The sequence below is a fragment of the Chaetodon auriga genome, chromosome 4, assembly GCF_051107435.1.
Source record: "Chaetodon auriga isolate fChaAug3 chromosome 4, fChaAug3.hap1, whole genome shotgun sequence".
Lineage (NCBI taxonomy): Eukaryota > Metazoa > Chordata > Actinopteri > Chaetodontiformes > Chaetodontidae > Chaetodon > Chaetodon auriga.
The window spans coordinates 8,181,143-8,192,858 of record NC_135077.1 but is presented as its reverse complement, the minus strand read 5'-3'; the positions used below and the strand labels follow the sequence as shown (position 1 = coordinate 8,192,858).

Here is an 11,716-nt window from a genome sequence, read left to right as displayed (position 1 = left end):
ACCCATGTGCTATACAGACATGACAGTCATTCTAACGTGGTATGTTTCTGATGTCCTTGAATGCAGCATACAGTCAGTAATACACAGGTTGCTACGGAGAACCTATATTTATTTCCCCAAATAGACTTTAAAATATGTTTTCTTATATTTAAAGCTTGTACTGTTCCCTGCTGTCTGGTGAAGAAGCAGCTCTAGATAACAAGGACCCTTTCTGTCTGAACTGGGACAAACATAAATAATAAACATCAACAGGAGCCCGCCTCTGTCACGTGCGCTCCGTCTCAAGCAAGGGATTTGCGAAAAACTGCGTCACCCGTTTGTGTGAATGGGACTCCACTTCCTGCCACATTGTGACCAGTGCTTCCGCTTTGGCCGGCGTACTGGATCTACACAACATGTGTGCTGCCTGCTCCGCCCGCAGGGAGCGGCGTTAACACCATCCTGTTGACTGGACGTCAGTGAAAGTGCTCCGACACGCCGCGGCTGAGCGGAACCATTGAATTCAAACCGTGGATCCGGGGACGCTTGTGCTTCTGCGGGTCGACTGTGAGCTCCCAGCCAGGGACCCGGTGACCCCCACAGGAGGTATTTGGTGATTTCATTCACGAGTTTTGACTTTTAAATCCACATTTCGTGAGGATGCGCGTTGTTTTGTGGTTGCACTTCCTTGCCTCACCTGCTTAAAGCTGTGCACGGTTTCCACATTTAGGAGGCGTATGCTGCCGCTGTGAGTAGAAACTCCCGGCAGCCCTTTATTCAGATATTGTAGCCTTGATTCGTAACATTTTGTCCAGCAGCTTGTGGAAACATGCAGCCTTTACTTCTCCGGGACAGCCAAATAGCTGCAGCATTGTTTATTCTCAGTATTTAGTCTTCACGATATGTCATGGCCAGCCTGCAGCACGCGGTGCGTCAGGGACAGCAGCACTGCTCTACTCTTCCATTAGTTCAGTTTGTATGTTTAACGAGTAGACAGGGAGCATTTACTTTCATTAACTCTGTATTAATAACTGTAATATTTTCTAAAATGATGCGTGTTTGATGTTGGAGGGAAAGTAGTGTTCCTTTATGAAGAAAGGTCAAAGGTCAGGAGGTGCTGCTGCAGCTGATCCACTCAGACTGTATACTGATACCACACAGTACCTGCTCCCGAAAAGGACGCTGTTTGGGCAGAGTGTAGAGAGTTTAATGATTTGTGCTTTAGATAAATGGAGAAAATAATACTAATAAACAATTAGACAGACAATATAAAATAAAAATAGAAATGAAATTCAAAATTACAAGGTAAGAACGACACAGTGTGTGATACAGCAACGTCAGCGAGCATCCAAGCATGTCATTTCTCCTGTATGATGAGATGTGTGGAGATGAAGGCCAGTGTTTCCCACCAATTAAAGAGACTGTGGCGGCCCTCCACAGTCTCGTTTGGGCCCGCCACAGTCTCGCCCCCCCCCCACCCACCCCCCCGCTTTCCACCCTCCTCCCCACCTAAAAAATAATAATAATAACCAGATCCGTCAGTCAGCCGATTACACAGCTGTAGCCTACTCTACTCTATAGCCCGCGAGCGAGAGCGCGCCCGTGAACACACACGCACGCGCCAACAGGTCGCGTTCATAGACGGTCCTACTGTCTGCTGCATTTGGCGTGATCCGGCGACACCGCATCCATACAGTCGATGATCCATACATGACAGCAGGCCGGGACGGCATTTCAAGATTGTGTGACTTTGCTTGGTTTACGCTTCTGCGTCGCGGCGACGGCGTACCTACGGCGTACACCCTACGCCGTTACTGAGCATTCATAGTTCTGCGTCGAGGGAACGCGTTGCTCCGCAATTCACCGCCAAGCCGCTAGGGGGGTGTTGCTGTGTCATTGCATGGTTTCGGGGGGCTCTTGCTGCCGCGAAGAGGAATTGTAGAGGTGGTCGTACTTGCGTACCTCCTTGATAATTCTTTCTTCAGCTTGGTCCAGTTTTTCTTGTAGCTGTCACCACAGAAACTTTGAAAATGGCGGTGTTGTTGTGCTGCGACCATAGGGCTGCGACTGAACCGAAAATTACGTTCTGAACGGACCAATCACAGTCCTCGAAGTTCACATTAATACGCGTCGACACGTAGGATTTTTTGGAGGTGCGCGTCAGGCTACGGCGTAGGGTCTGCGTAGGGGTCTGCGTCGACGGCGTAGGTACGGCGTCGCCGCGACGCAGAAGCGTAAACCACTAGCGTAAAACTTCTCTTTTGGGAAGGTATCAAGTTCGATAACGGAGCAGTGTCGGCCATGTTGCTGATCTCATTGCACCAGTCAACTTCTAACATACCAAACAGAGTCTAACTTTCCACTATCCCTGGTGCTGATTTCCCTGTAGCTAGCTACTTGTCCGCTATTTCTCCCTCTCCCGCTATTTCTCTCTCTCATCCCTCTGTCGTTTGTGCTCTCTCTCTACGCGTTTATAAAAATTAACATGAAATTAATTATTTAATATCTCTCGTCGGCGAGAAAGAAAAAGAAAAGAAAAAAAAAGAGGGATCCGACAGCACTGAGTCAGTGACTCTGCCACAGCCTTATCGGTGAAGAGGGGTGAGGTTATGGCTTAAAAGCTGTAGCGGAGCCGGCGGGGGGACAGAGGGTGCGGCTGCCCCGGGCCCACGGTTATGAGGGGTCCCATCGCAAGGCTGATGCCGAAAAAACAAAAAGGGAAAGTCGGTCTCCTACTGCTGTATTTGTAAAGATATAAGTGTAAAAAAACAAAAAAAAAAACAAAAACGGGGAGAAAATAGTCTGAATCAGAGCGTTTCTGAAGATTAAGAGGACATGCCACCTCTCTTGCACTGTCTGGCGATCTCTCTCGCTCTCTCGCTCTCTCTCTCTCTCTCTCTCTTGTATGTTCTTAAGGATGATACCAACCTGTTATGTTCATATACAGCAATTTATATTACATTCAGTGGTCTCAAAATGCCCTAAAGAGATACATCAGGCTTGAAAACGTACACACACACCCAACCCCGAGGGTCAGAGACCCTCCCACCACAGTCTCCTAAAATCCTGTGGGAAACACTGAAGGCTGATCGTAAGGAGCCTCTTTAAAGCCCATGCAGGTTTTTAATGTGTGTATGGCATCTTTTAGATGTATTTCCCAGTGGAAACGGTTGCGTGTTCCTTTTCCGTGTCCCTGTGTGTGATTCTTTCGGCTTCGGGTTGCTCTCAGTGACAGCATGTTCTGTTGCCACGAGTCGCCAGAGTAAGAGATCTGCAGCTCTTACGCGCGCACGCTGAACTGCTGTCTGAACACGTTTTTACCCAAAGGAGAAAATCACTTTCAGTCCAGATGAGGTGTGCATGCTTTACATTTAGGTTCAGTTACTCTGTCTTCAGTTTAACTTGCAGTTTCACTTCAGGATGCTGTTATTTCTCCATGGCAGAAACTATCCCACAGACTAACTCTCCATACTTCTTTCTCATTATTGCTGTTGCTGAGTCATTGACGGTTATTCATAAATCAATGTGATGTCATGCTCATGTGTCATGGAAACCTTTCACTTCTAGTTTGTGTCATTAGTGCAAGCTGAGCCTGGTTACTCGTTGATGTCAACAAGGAGTGCAGCAAGCACAGCTTAATATTTTTATTATCATTATGGGATTCTAATATCTCTGTAATGTCTTTTTACCTTTTCTGCTTGGTGACTTGTGGGCGTCACTCTTTTCTTGCGGACAGCTCGTGTCTTTTTCAGTTTCCTGCCTTTCCACCTCTTGGTTTATTTTTTTCTTCCCTGATTCGACTCTTTAACATCTTGTCATAACCCGAGGTTCTGCAGATCAAAAGTGCCCCCCCCCCCCAACCACCCTTCTCCCCCTCTCAAATCGCATGTTACCCATGAGCACCTCCTCAGCACCTCCGACTCTTGTTTCTCAACCTGTAATGACTCTCCGAGGATATCCATTTCCATACCAAAGAATGGCCGTGGGGACTTAAAAAGGGCCCAGACAAATATGATAATTGTCTCCAAAGGGCCTGCAGTCTGACATATTTGATTTTTCATTCCTGTTTCTCTGTTTTTCTCCTCCATTATTTTGTTCCACTAGCGAATGTTCACCATATGGACCTGAAATCTAAAACGGTATTCCCCTCGTTCTCTGATTTACTCGGATGGAAGGGGGACCTCACTCAGAACCCTTCAGGGACTTTCTGTAGGTGAGATATTTAACCCAGAGCCAGTGACGGAGCAGATTAAAAAGGCAAACGTTCTCCACATTTATTTTTCCTCCACCTCCGCACGTCCTCTTTGATGTAAGCTCCATTTTCTCTCGTGTTTTGCTGTGGGTGTTTCACAGCGTCCTCATGAATATTGCAGATGCATGGGACTCGAAGGACGCAGGATGGTGAAGCTGTTAATCCAGTTGAGTAAAGAAGAGGAGTATTACCTTCCTCACAAGCTTGAAATGAAGTTTTTTTTTAAACGTGAAAACGTATTGATCATGTATTGTACAGAAACTAATTACACAAGTCTTTTTAATGTAGTCCCAGCCTTTTTCTGATGTCAATGCCATCTTTACACAACTTCAAAATACACACAACAGGCCCATCAGAGTCTCCTCATGCAGATTTTAGTCTCAGTATCTTGGAGCCATTTAATTGCACTTTGGGTTTAAAGGCCCGAACTCTCATCTCGTCTTTATTTCCCCCCAAAATGATTTTATTTTGTTCTGCAGAGCACCATCCTCAAGCCCACTTGTTTTCCTTCAAAGCCAGCGTCTCAGTCCACAGTGATAACTCAATCCTAGATGTCAGGCGGTTTAGATGCCCTGCAAACACAAGCGTACAACACACTACGACACTGTCACACAGCTGCTTTTGAGGAGGAGGCGTGCCAAAATCTCCAGAGTCCGACTGCTAGCCTGCTGAAGAATGTGTTTGTGACACGAGTGATTAAAATATACAGTGTTGTTATTTGTTATTTGGTCATTTGGCCAAGCAGCTGTGTCAAAATAGTGCACCATCCAGTCACAAATTAGTATTCTCCATAGCCACATTGTATTTGTAATCAGTGCATAGCGTTGACCTTTACAGTCCTTGCAGAATAACATTTAGTTGGGGAGGGGAGTCTGTTGTCTCAACACATCTGCAGCAGTCTCTCTGTCTGAGCTGCTTTCTCTTGTTTATTTGCTCTGCTCTAATGAATGGTTTTATAACGACCCGAGGCACAATTAAGCTCCGCTCATCTTAAGATCCATGCCGAGACACAGGAAGTACAGTGTCCACTACGGCGGAGTAATGGAGTCACAGCCTCATAGATTAATAACAGAGTGGCAGCGACTGGTAGAGTGGCCTCAGTGTGCAGGGACTGTTAATGAGGCGTGTCCATAGTAAGACGAGATCGCTTGGGAATGTTTTGGGGAAACAGGAACTGAGGGAGATATGAAAGGAGAAAATATTGGTTCAAAGTAGTTTTTCTGTTCTTAAAAGCTCCTTGAGTGACAGGTGTGTAGAAGATGATGAGGCTTGCACGTTGTTGTCTGGTCTCGATACTGACTGCAAACTTAAATAAAATGTTTTTGTGCTATAATTTTTTTACTGCGTAGCACCCCACAAAAAAAAAGCATATGTGTGTGTGTGTGTGTTGGTGAGCCCGAAGCCTTTAAAAACGCACACGGCCCAGTGAATTTGAACCTGTCCAGAGGACAGAGATGACTTCATCATTACCTCACCCCGCTCTGCTAGAGGACTTATCAAAAACATGTGGCTCCACTCTCCCTGCACACTGCAAATTGATTGAGTCTCCAATGTTTTTCCTTTGTTAGAAGACGTGTGTGTTTGCGCGCAAGCGAGCTTCATTTTATTGTCTTGGGTTTTCTCGTCTCTCTCCGGGTTTTGACTTCATCTCTCATTCATTTGGCTTGTTTCAGGGTTTAGCTCTGGGTTTGGTCAGACAGGGTCGAGGCCTGCTGAGTTGGACACGATTATGCACCGTGCCTCGTGTCTACGTGTCTGTTAGGCCCATTGAAAGCAGATGAAAATCACTTCATTAACCGTATTCTTACACAACCGTAGAATACAGGGCTAACGTTTTGATTTTGTTGCCTCTGGACAGAGCCAAGCTAGCATTTTACCTCTGTTTCCAGTTTTTGTGCTAAGCTAAGCTCACTGGTGTCTGCAGTAGCTTCAGATTTCTGCTGCTGTACAGACGAGAATGGTATCAATCTTCTCGTCTAACTCTTGGCAAGACAGTGAATAAGCATTTTTCCCAAAATGTCAAACTGTTCCTTAAAAGTACATTTGAAATTTGTATTCCTGCCTTCAAAGACTGTTTGAGTTAAACATCTTTCTGATATGAAACCTCAGAGGCTTGTGGAGTCATGTTGGTGTATCCAAACGTTTTGGCAGGAATTGGTCCGATCACACCAGTAAGTTGTTCTGCAACATTAATCTTCATGTCATTTTTGAGCAAGACACTGGGTGATGCATTGATCACCTGCAGGGGAAACTGTTGAACTGCTGTAGCTGGCGAGCTAACATGCTAGCTAGCATGCTATCCTGATATTGCTAGTCTACTGTCTTGATATAGTTCTCTACTGTCTGTTTTCTCCCTTTTTGCTGTGCTATTCACTCCCCCCTCCATGTTGTTTTCCAGATTGTACATGATTTCATTCAATAAAGACTTTTATTGAAGATGTTCTTTTTAACTGCTCGCTAATTAACAGTTAGAAACTGGGACAGCACCTCCACAGAGGACATATTTGTACCATCAGTTGTAAACAACATTCCTCTTTTGTGGATCAGTTCATACTCCAGCGGAGGAGGTCAAATAGAAATGGATGATGCAGTTCAGCTGATAAGCTGCAGTACCTTCCTTTATTTTGGACTCGGCTCTCAGAGGTCAGCAGCACTGTTTGCACGTTTCAGTAAGGTTGAAATTGATGCAAAAATCACATCTGTGGGTGAATACGCTAGTCACAGTGATTCCATGGGAATGAATTGATTATGCTGTGAAATTTGTTACCAGGCCTCAACTCATCATAAGTTTTCATCGTGGAAAAAATCCCCAAACGAATGATCTTGCTGTGTACCTGTTGCGTGCTTGTTCGTTTATGTTGAAATACACCAGTTCTGGTCGACTGCTGACGTTACTGTGATGTTGATGATGTTGATAAAGTGACATTGAGCCGCACTACTGATCTACAGCTGCAGTGTTTTATTTTTTTATGCTCTGATTCCTCTGACTGAAGGAGTCAGGTGACGCTGAACGCTCTCTTGTTTCATGCTATTGTGCAGTCGGGGTGCTGTTTGATGTGATACATGTGTGGGCCGACTGTTTAGATTCCAGAGTTGTTTGGTTGCCAGAGCCAGAGGTCCCAGCGGGGTGGGGTTACAATAACCTTATTATACACTTGTGGGTGGATGAAGTACCGAAAGCATCCGGCCTGACGTGGAGTACAGCTGACTTCTGTCCAGCTCGGGGGAGTGTGTGCGTCCACATGTGCTTCAGTATGCCATCACCTTGGATGTGTGTGTGTTTGCATGTGTGTTGATATGTACACGTGTGTCTATTTTGCATTGACCGTATGTTTGTGTCACACAGGCCTGTCTCTGTTTGTGCGTGCGGGGGCCGTCCCTGGCAGAGCGTCAACCCCGACAAGCAGTGGGTCTTCCCATGGCAACGGGGTCAACATCTGACCATGGGAGAAGTAGAGGTGCCAAGTTTTGAGCCAAATGAGCTTTTGAAGCAGACAGTGGCTCTTTTGATCCCCCCCTCCCCAGCCGTCACCTTATTAAAGTGGTTCTCTGAGGGTCAAACGTTTGAGATCAGGAAGGAGACATGAGAATGTCGTCTCCGCTCGACGGCTGGAGTTTTAATCATCTGCAGGGTTCATGAACGATGAGGCTGAACAAGTTGTACCTTACTTGAAATCACACTTTCATTACACACTCATTGAGTGTATGAACTTGTGCAGATGTGAGCTGAAAGTCAACCGTGCAGTCATGTGGAAATACCAGTGACCTGCTCTTTTAACATCAGATGGTTATGATTATATAAGCAGAGCAATCTATTGATTATGTCCTTGATCCATGAAGTCTTGAATCCTTATTCGGCCTTTAATCTGTTAATGTTGATTTTACTGTTGATGACCAAAGAAATGCTGCCATTGTGAGCAGAGAATGGCACTGACTCGGTATGCTGTTTGCCTGGGCTGCTTGCCAGTCATGAGAATGAGTGTGTTGCCACTGTTTGTGGGGGGGGTGGGGGGGTTGGGGGTGGGAGGGGCATCCCCATTACTGTGCCCCAAGGCTCTGCTTAATATGGAGATTTAATCAGAAATCTTCCAGGTCACCTGTCAATTTACTGACGGTCATCTCACATATTTACTGGCAAAGGAAAATACGAGTAGTGTTTTCATGTGAGTTCATTTATAGCTGTTGCTGTGTGTGTGTGTGAGAGGGTGTGTGTGTGTGAGAGAGAGTGTGCTTGTGTGTGTGAGAGAGTGTGTGTGTCTGGCCACGTGACAAGCTTCTGTGGATGCCTTCATTACGGGTGTTGATCCCTTTGCTGTGTGGAGATCTTAAAAGGATGCACTGTCACTATTTCTGAGTGTGATGGGAAGTATGTGTGTGTGTGTGTGTGTGTGTGTGTGTGTGTGTGTGTGTGTGTGTGTGCGCGCACGCACATGTGTGTGCATACACACCATATCTAATTCTAATTATACTGCCTGGTCGTCTCTTTTGTTTTCTTCTCCTCTCTCTATTTCTCTGCTGCTTTGTTACCGCGCTATAAAAGTCCTACAGAGCAACATAACTCTTCTATATATACACACACACACACACACACACACACACACAGAAACACACAACCTCAGCCCTGAATCCTGCAGTGACATTCAGCTCTGACGGCGTGCTTTGTTCTTTCTGCGTGACTTTCTCTGAGTGCACCCTTTATGTTCTGATCATTGTGCAGAAAGGTAAATCACTCTGGAACTGACCTTCTGTGTAATGGTCGTGCTGGTTTGCAGTGTGTGTTTCTTAAGGAGCACTCTCTGAACTTTCTGTTCTTACCAGCCATGGACACAACATGTCGTCAGCACTGCGCTAGTCGTAAAATAAAATGTGGTAGCACTTGTTGCACCGGTTACCTTCTCGGTTGGTTGATAATTTTGATCTTATGTCAGGTTGATCCACTGTATTTGAATGTGGATGTGTTAATTGGTTGTTGTTTGAATGAGTTTTTTGAGGTGTGAGAATGAAAATCTTCATCAGATTTAACCTCGGTAACATTAAATGCCACAGTAGTTTCTGTTTTAGGTGTTGGTGGATGTATTTCCTGAACTTCTTGGTCTATGTCTTAATAAACCTTTATTTAAATTACAGTATCAGCACATTTTGTGCAGCACAGTGCATAAATCTAATGATAAATATGAGAGTTTCGTGGATGAATTGAAAAAGCTAAATGGCCAAACATCGAGTGCATTCATAGATCTGCAGCTAATGATTATTTTCAGTGTCGATTAATTAGGGTTACGCTGTTATGGTGGAAGGTAGGCAGTAAGCTCCACCCCTTCAATGATGTGCACCTATTGATGGCACCTTCACTCATTAGCGCAGCTGGAACTAATCAGCCGGGCTGCTCTATAAAAGGAGGCTTGTGGCTCTGCTTTAGTTGTGTGTGTGATACCGGAGAGTTAACACCTTCAGTTGGCTCTCCTGGTTTTGTGTGTGGCATTGATGAATGAGTGTGTGAATGGTCTTAAACTGTAGTGATTCTTTCTTTTCCAGAACTTCACTCCCTCCTTTTTAATGACTCTCAATTTTTTTGTTTTTGGGCTGATTTCTTTTGTTCTTCTTCTTTTTTTTTTTTTTTTTTTGTTAGTTTCCCCTACCAGCGACCGCCATTAAGTTTGTTTTGATGGGAAGCTAACACCTCAATTAATCGTTTATAAAAGGCATGAAAATAGTGAAAAGTCCCCATCACAATATCCTAGAGACACGATGTTGCCATTAAAAGTGTTATTGAATATTCAGTTCACCATCATGTGTTACCATGAACCAAGAAAATGAAAATTGTCTTCATTCATACGAGTTTACTCTTATTCAGCTTTTTGGAAATGCAGCTAATTAGAATGTGTGTGTGTGTGTTTTTGTATGTGCACATGTGAACTCTTGTTGGCCTCCTGTGTCCAGGAAACTTGCTTTATTGCCTCTCTGAACAAACATCTGCATTTACCAAATCATCTGCCACTGTTTTAGCAGGCACACCCTTGCCTTGGTTCCTGTTTTTGGACACACACACACACACACACACACACACACACACACACACACACACACACACAGACACACCATGGTATTGTCACAACACACACCCAGTGACAATCCCTGTTGGCAGTGCTGAGCCTGGCTGTCTGCTGGGTCCTGGTGCTGCTGTGGGTATGTACTGAGCTGTCCTCCTCTCTTGTCTCATCTCTAACTGGGTCAGCTTGTGTACTAAATGTTGATTCTCATCCTCGCTGCCGCTGAACTGAAGTGCTGAGTCAGCACTGCCCACTGTGGTCTTAATGTTGTGTTGTGACAATTACTTGTTGTCCGTAGTCATGGTTTGAATTGATTTAGCGCTCTTTGTTTAGATGTGTGGTAGAAAACAGCGTTGTTTACGTGGAAGAGAAGAGTGATCGCTGTTGTTCTTTCAGTGACATCTGAGATACCACAGGCTCGATTTTCTGGTGTTTCTGCTCTCGTGGTGGCCAGAAATCACTTGTCAATCAGCCGTGTGTTAAGTGTATGTGTTTTTAGCTTACTGACCGAGATGGCCGTAGAGATAGGTTGTATTTAAAGTTGCAGCGCATCACGAGCATAGTGGTGCCGGTGGTGGAGTGCGAGCTATGTGTGTGGTGACACTGGATCTGCGGGACCACCGTGGTGCTAATCCACAGAGTGTTTATTTCTCCTCCTGCTGGATCACAAATAGTCACGTTGCCCTTGTGTGTGTTTATTCAGTTACATCTGCTAATATGACCTCTCATTCTTGCACACATGGCCAGAAATACCACACAGGGCATCATGCATCTGAATATAGCCCAGTGGTCACAGTGCTTGTTTTCAGTGTTGTTGTTGATGTCAGTAATGTAGTGTATCACTGCATACCTTAAGATTTGTCTGGATATTCCAGTTCTTTGTGTTGTTTACCACTGATGTTTGGTTGAAATGTGACAGCAGGACTCGTGTGTTCTATCAAACAGGGCAGACACATTTTAAAGTGGCCTCTAACCCTCAGAGTACTGGACTGTACATGGTTACATCTGACATTTCAAAGGGACGTTAGATATCTGGAATTAGCTCTGTCATGTACGTAGGCATTTTCAAAGAGCGACTTAACTGCTAACACTTCTGCAGTGATGTAAATTGCACTCCAGGGTATGTTCAGTACACTGTGACATCGCAGTTGGGTGTGGTCAGAGGTACAGCAAATACTACTTTACAGCACAATATGAAACTGCTCTTTGAAATTTGCCCAGTATGCACATTGTGGCTGAATTACTGTGGTACTGATTGATTGATACACTGAGCAAAGAGTAGTTTTGCAGCTAATGCGTCCTTTTGTGACTTGTCATATGACTTCTGTCATAAAAATTATAAGGACGGGGCATCATAAGATCACAGAGGATACCATTCAGATGGAGGGAGGAAATATTGGATGAATGTAACATGGTAATAGCTTTATTTTCTAACACA

The 11,716-nt window shown here is 44.8% G+C and overlaps 1 protein-coding gene across 6 annotated transcripts in view; it reads left to right on the top strand.

Annotated features, from left to right (window-relative positions):
- The first annotated feature begins 356 nt into the window (after window positions 1-356).
- Window positions 357-11,716, top strand: part of add3a (adducin 3 (gamma) a) — a 97,083-nt gene continuing 85,723 nt past the window's right edge. For 3 of the 6 annotated variants that reach the window (XM_076728859.1, XM_076728854.1, XM_076728850.1), the window contains exon 1: window positions 357-585. The gene's annotated coding sequence lies outside the window, so the exon portion shown is untranslated. Of the gene's footprint in view, window positions 586-10,364; window positions 10,415-11,716 lie in introns of those variants that run through there. The other 3 variants (XM_076728848.1, XM_076728853.1, XM_076728855.1) reach the window with 3 other exon arrangements.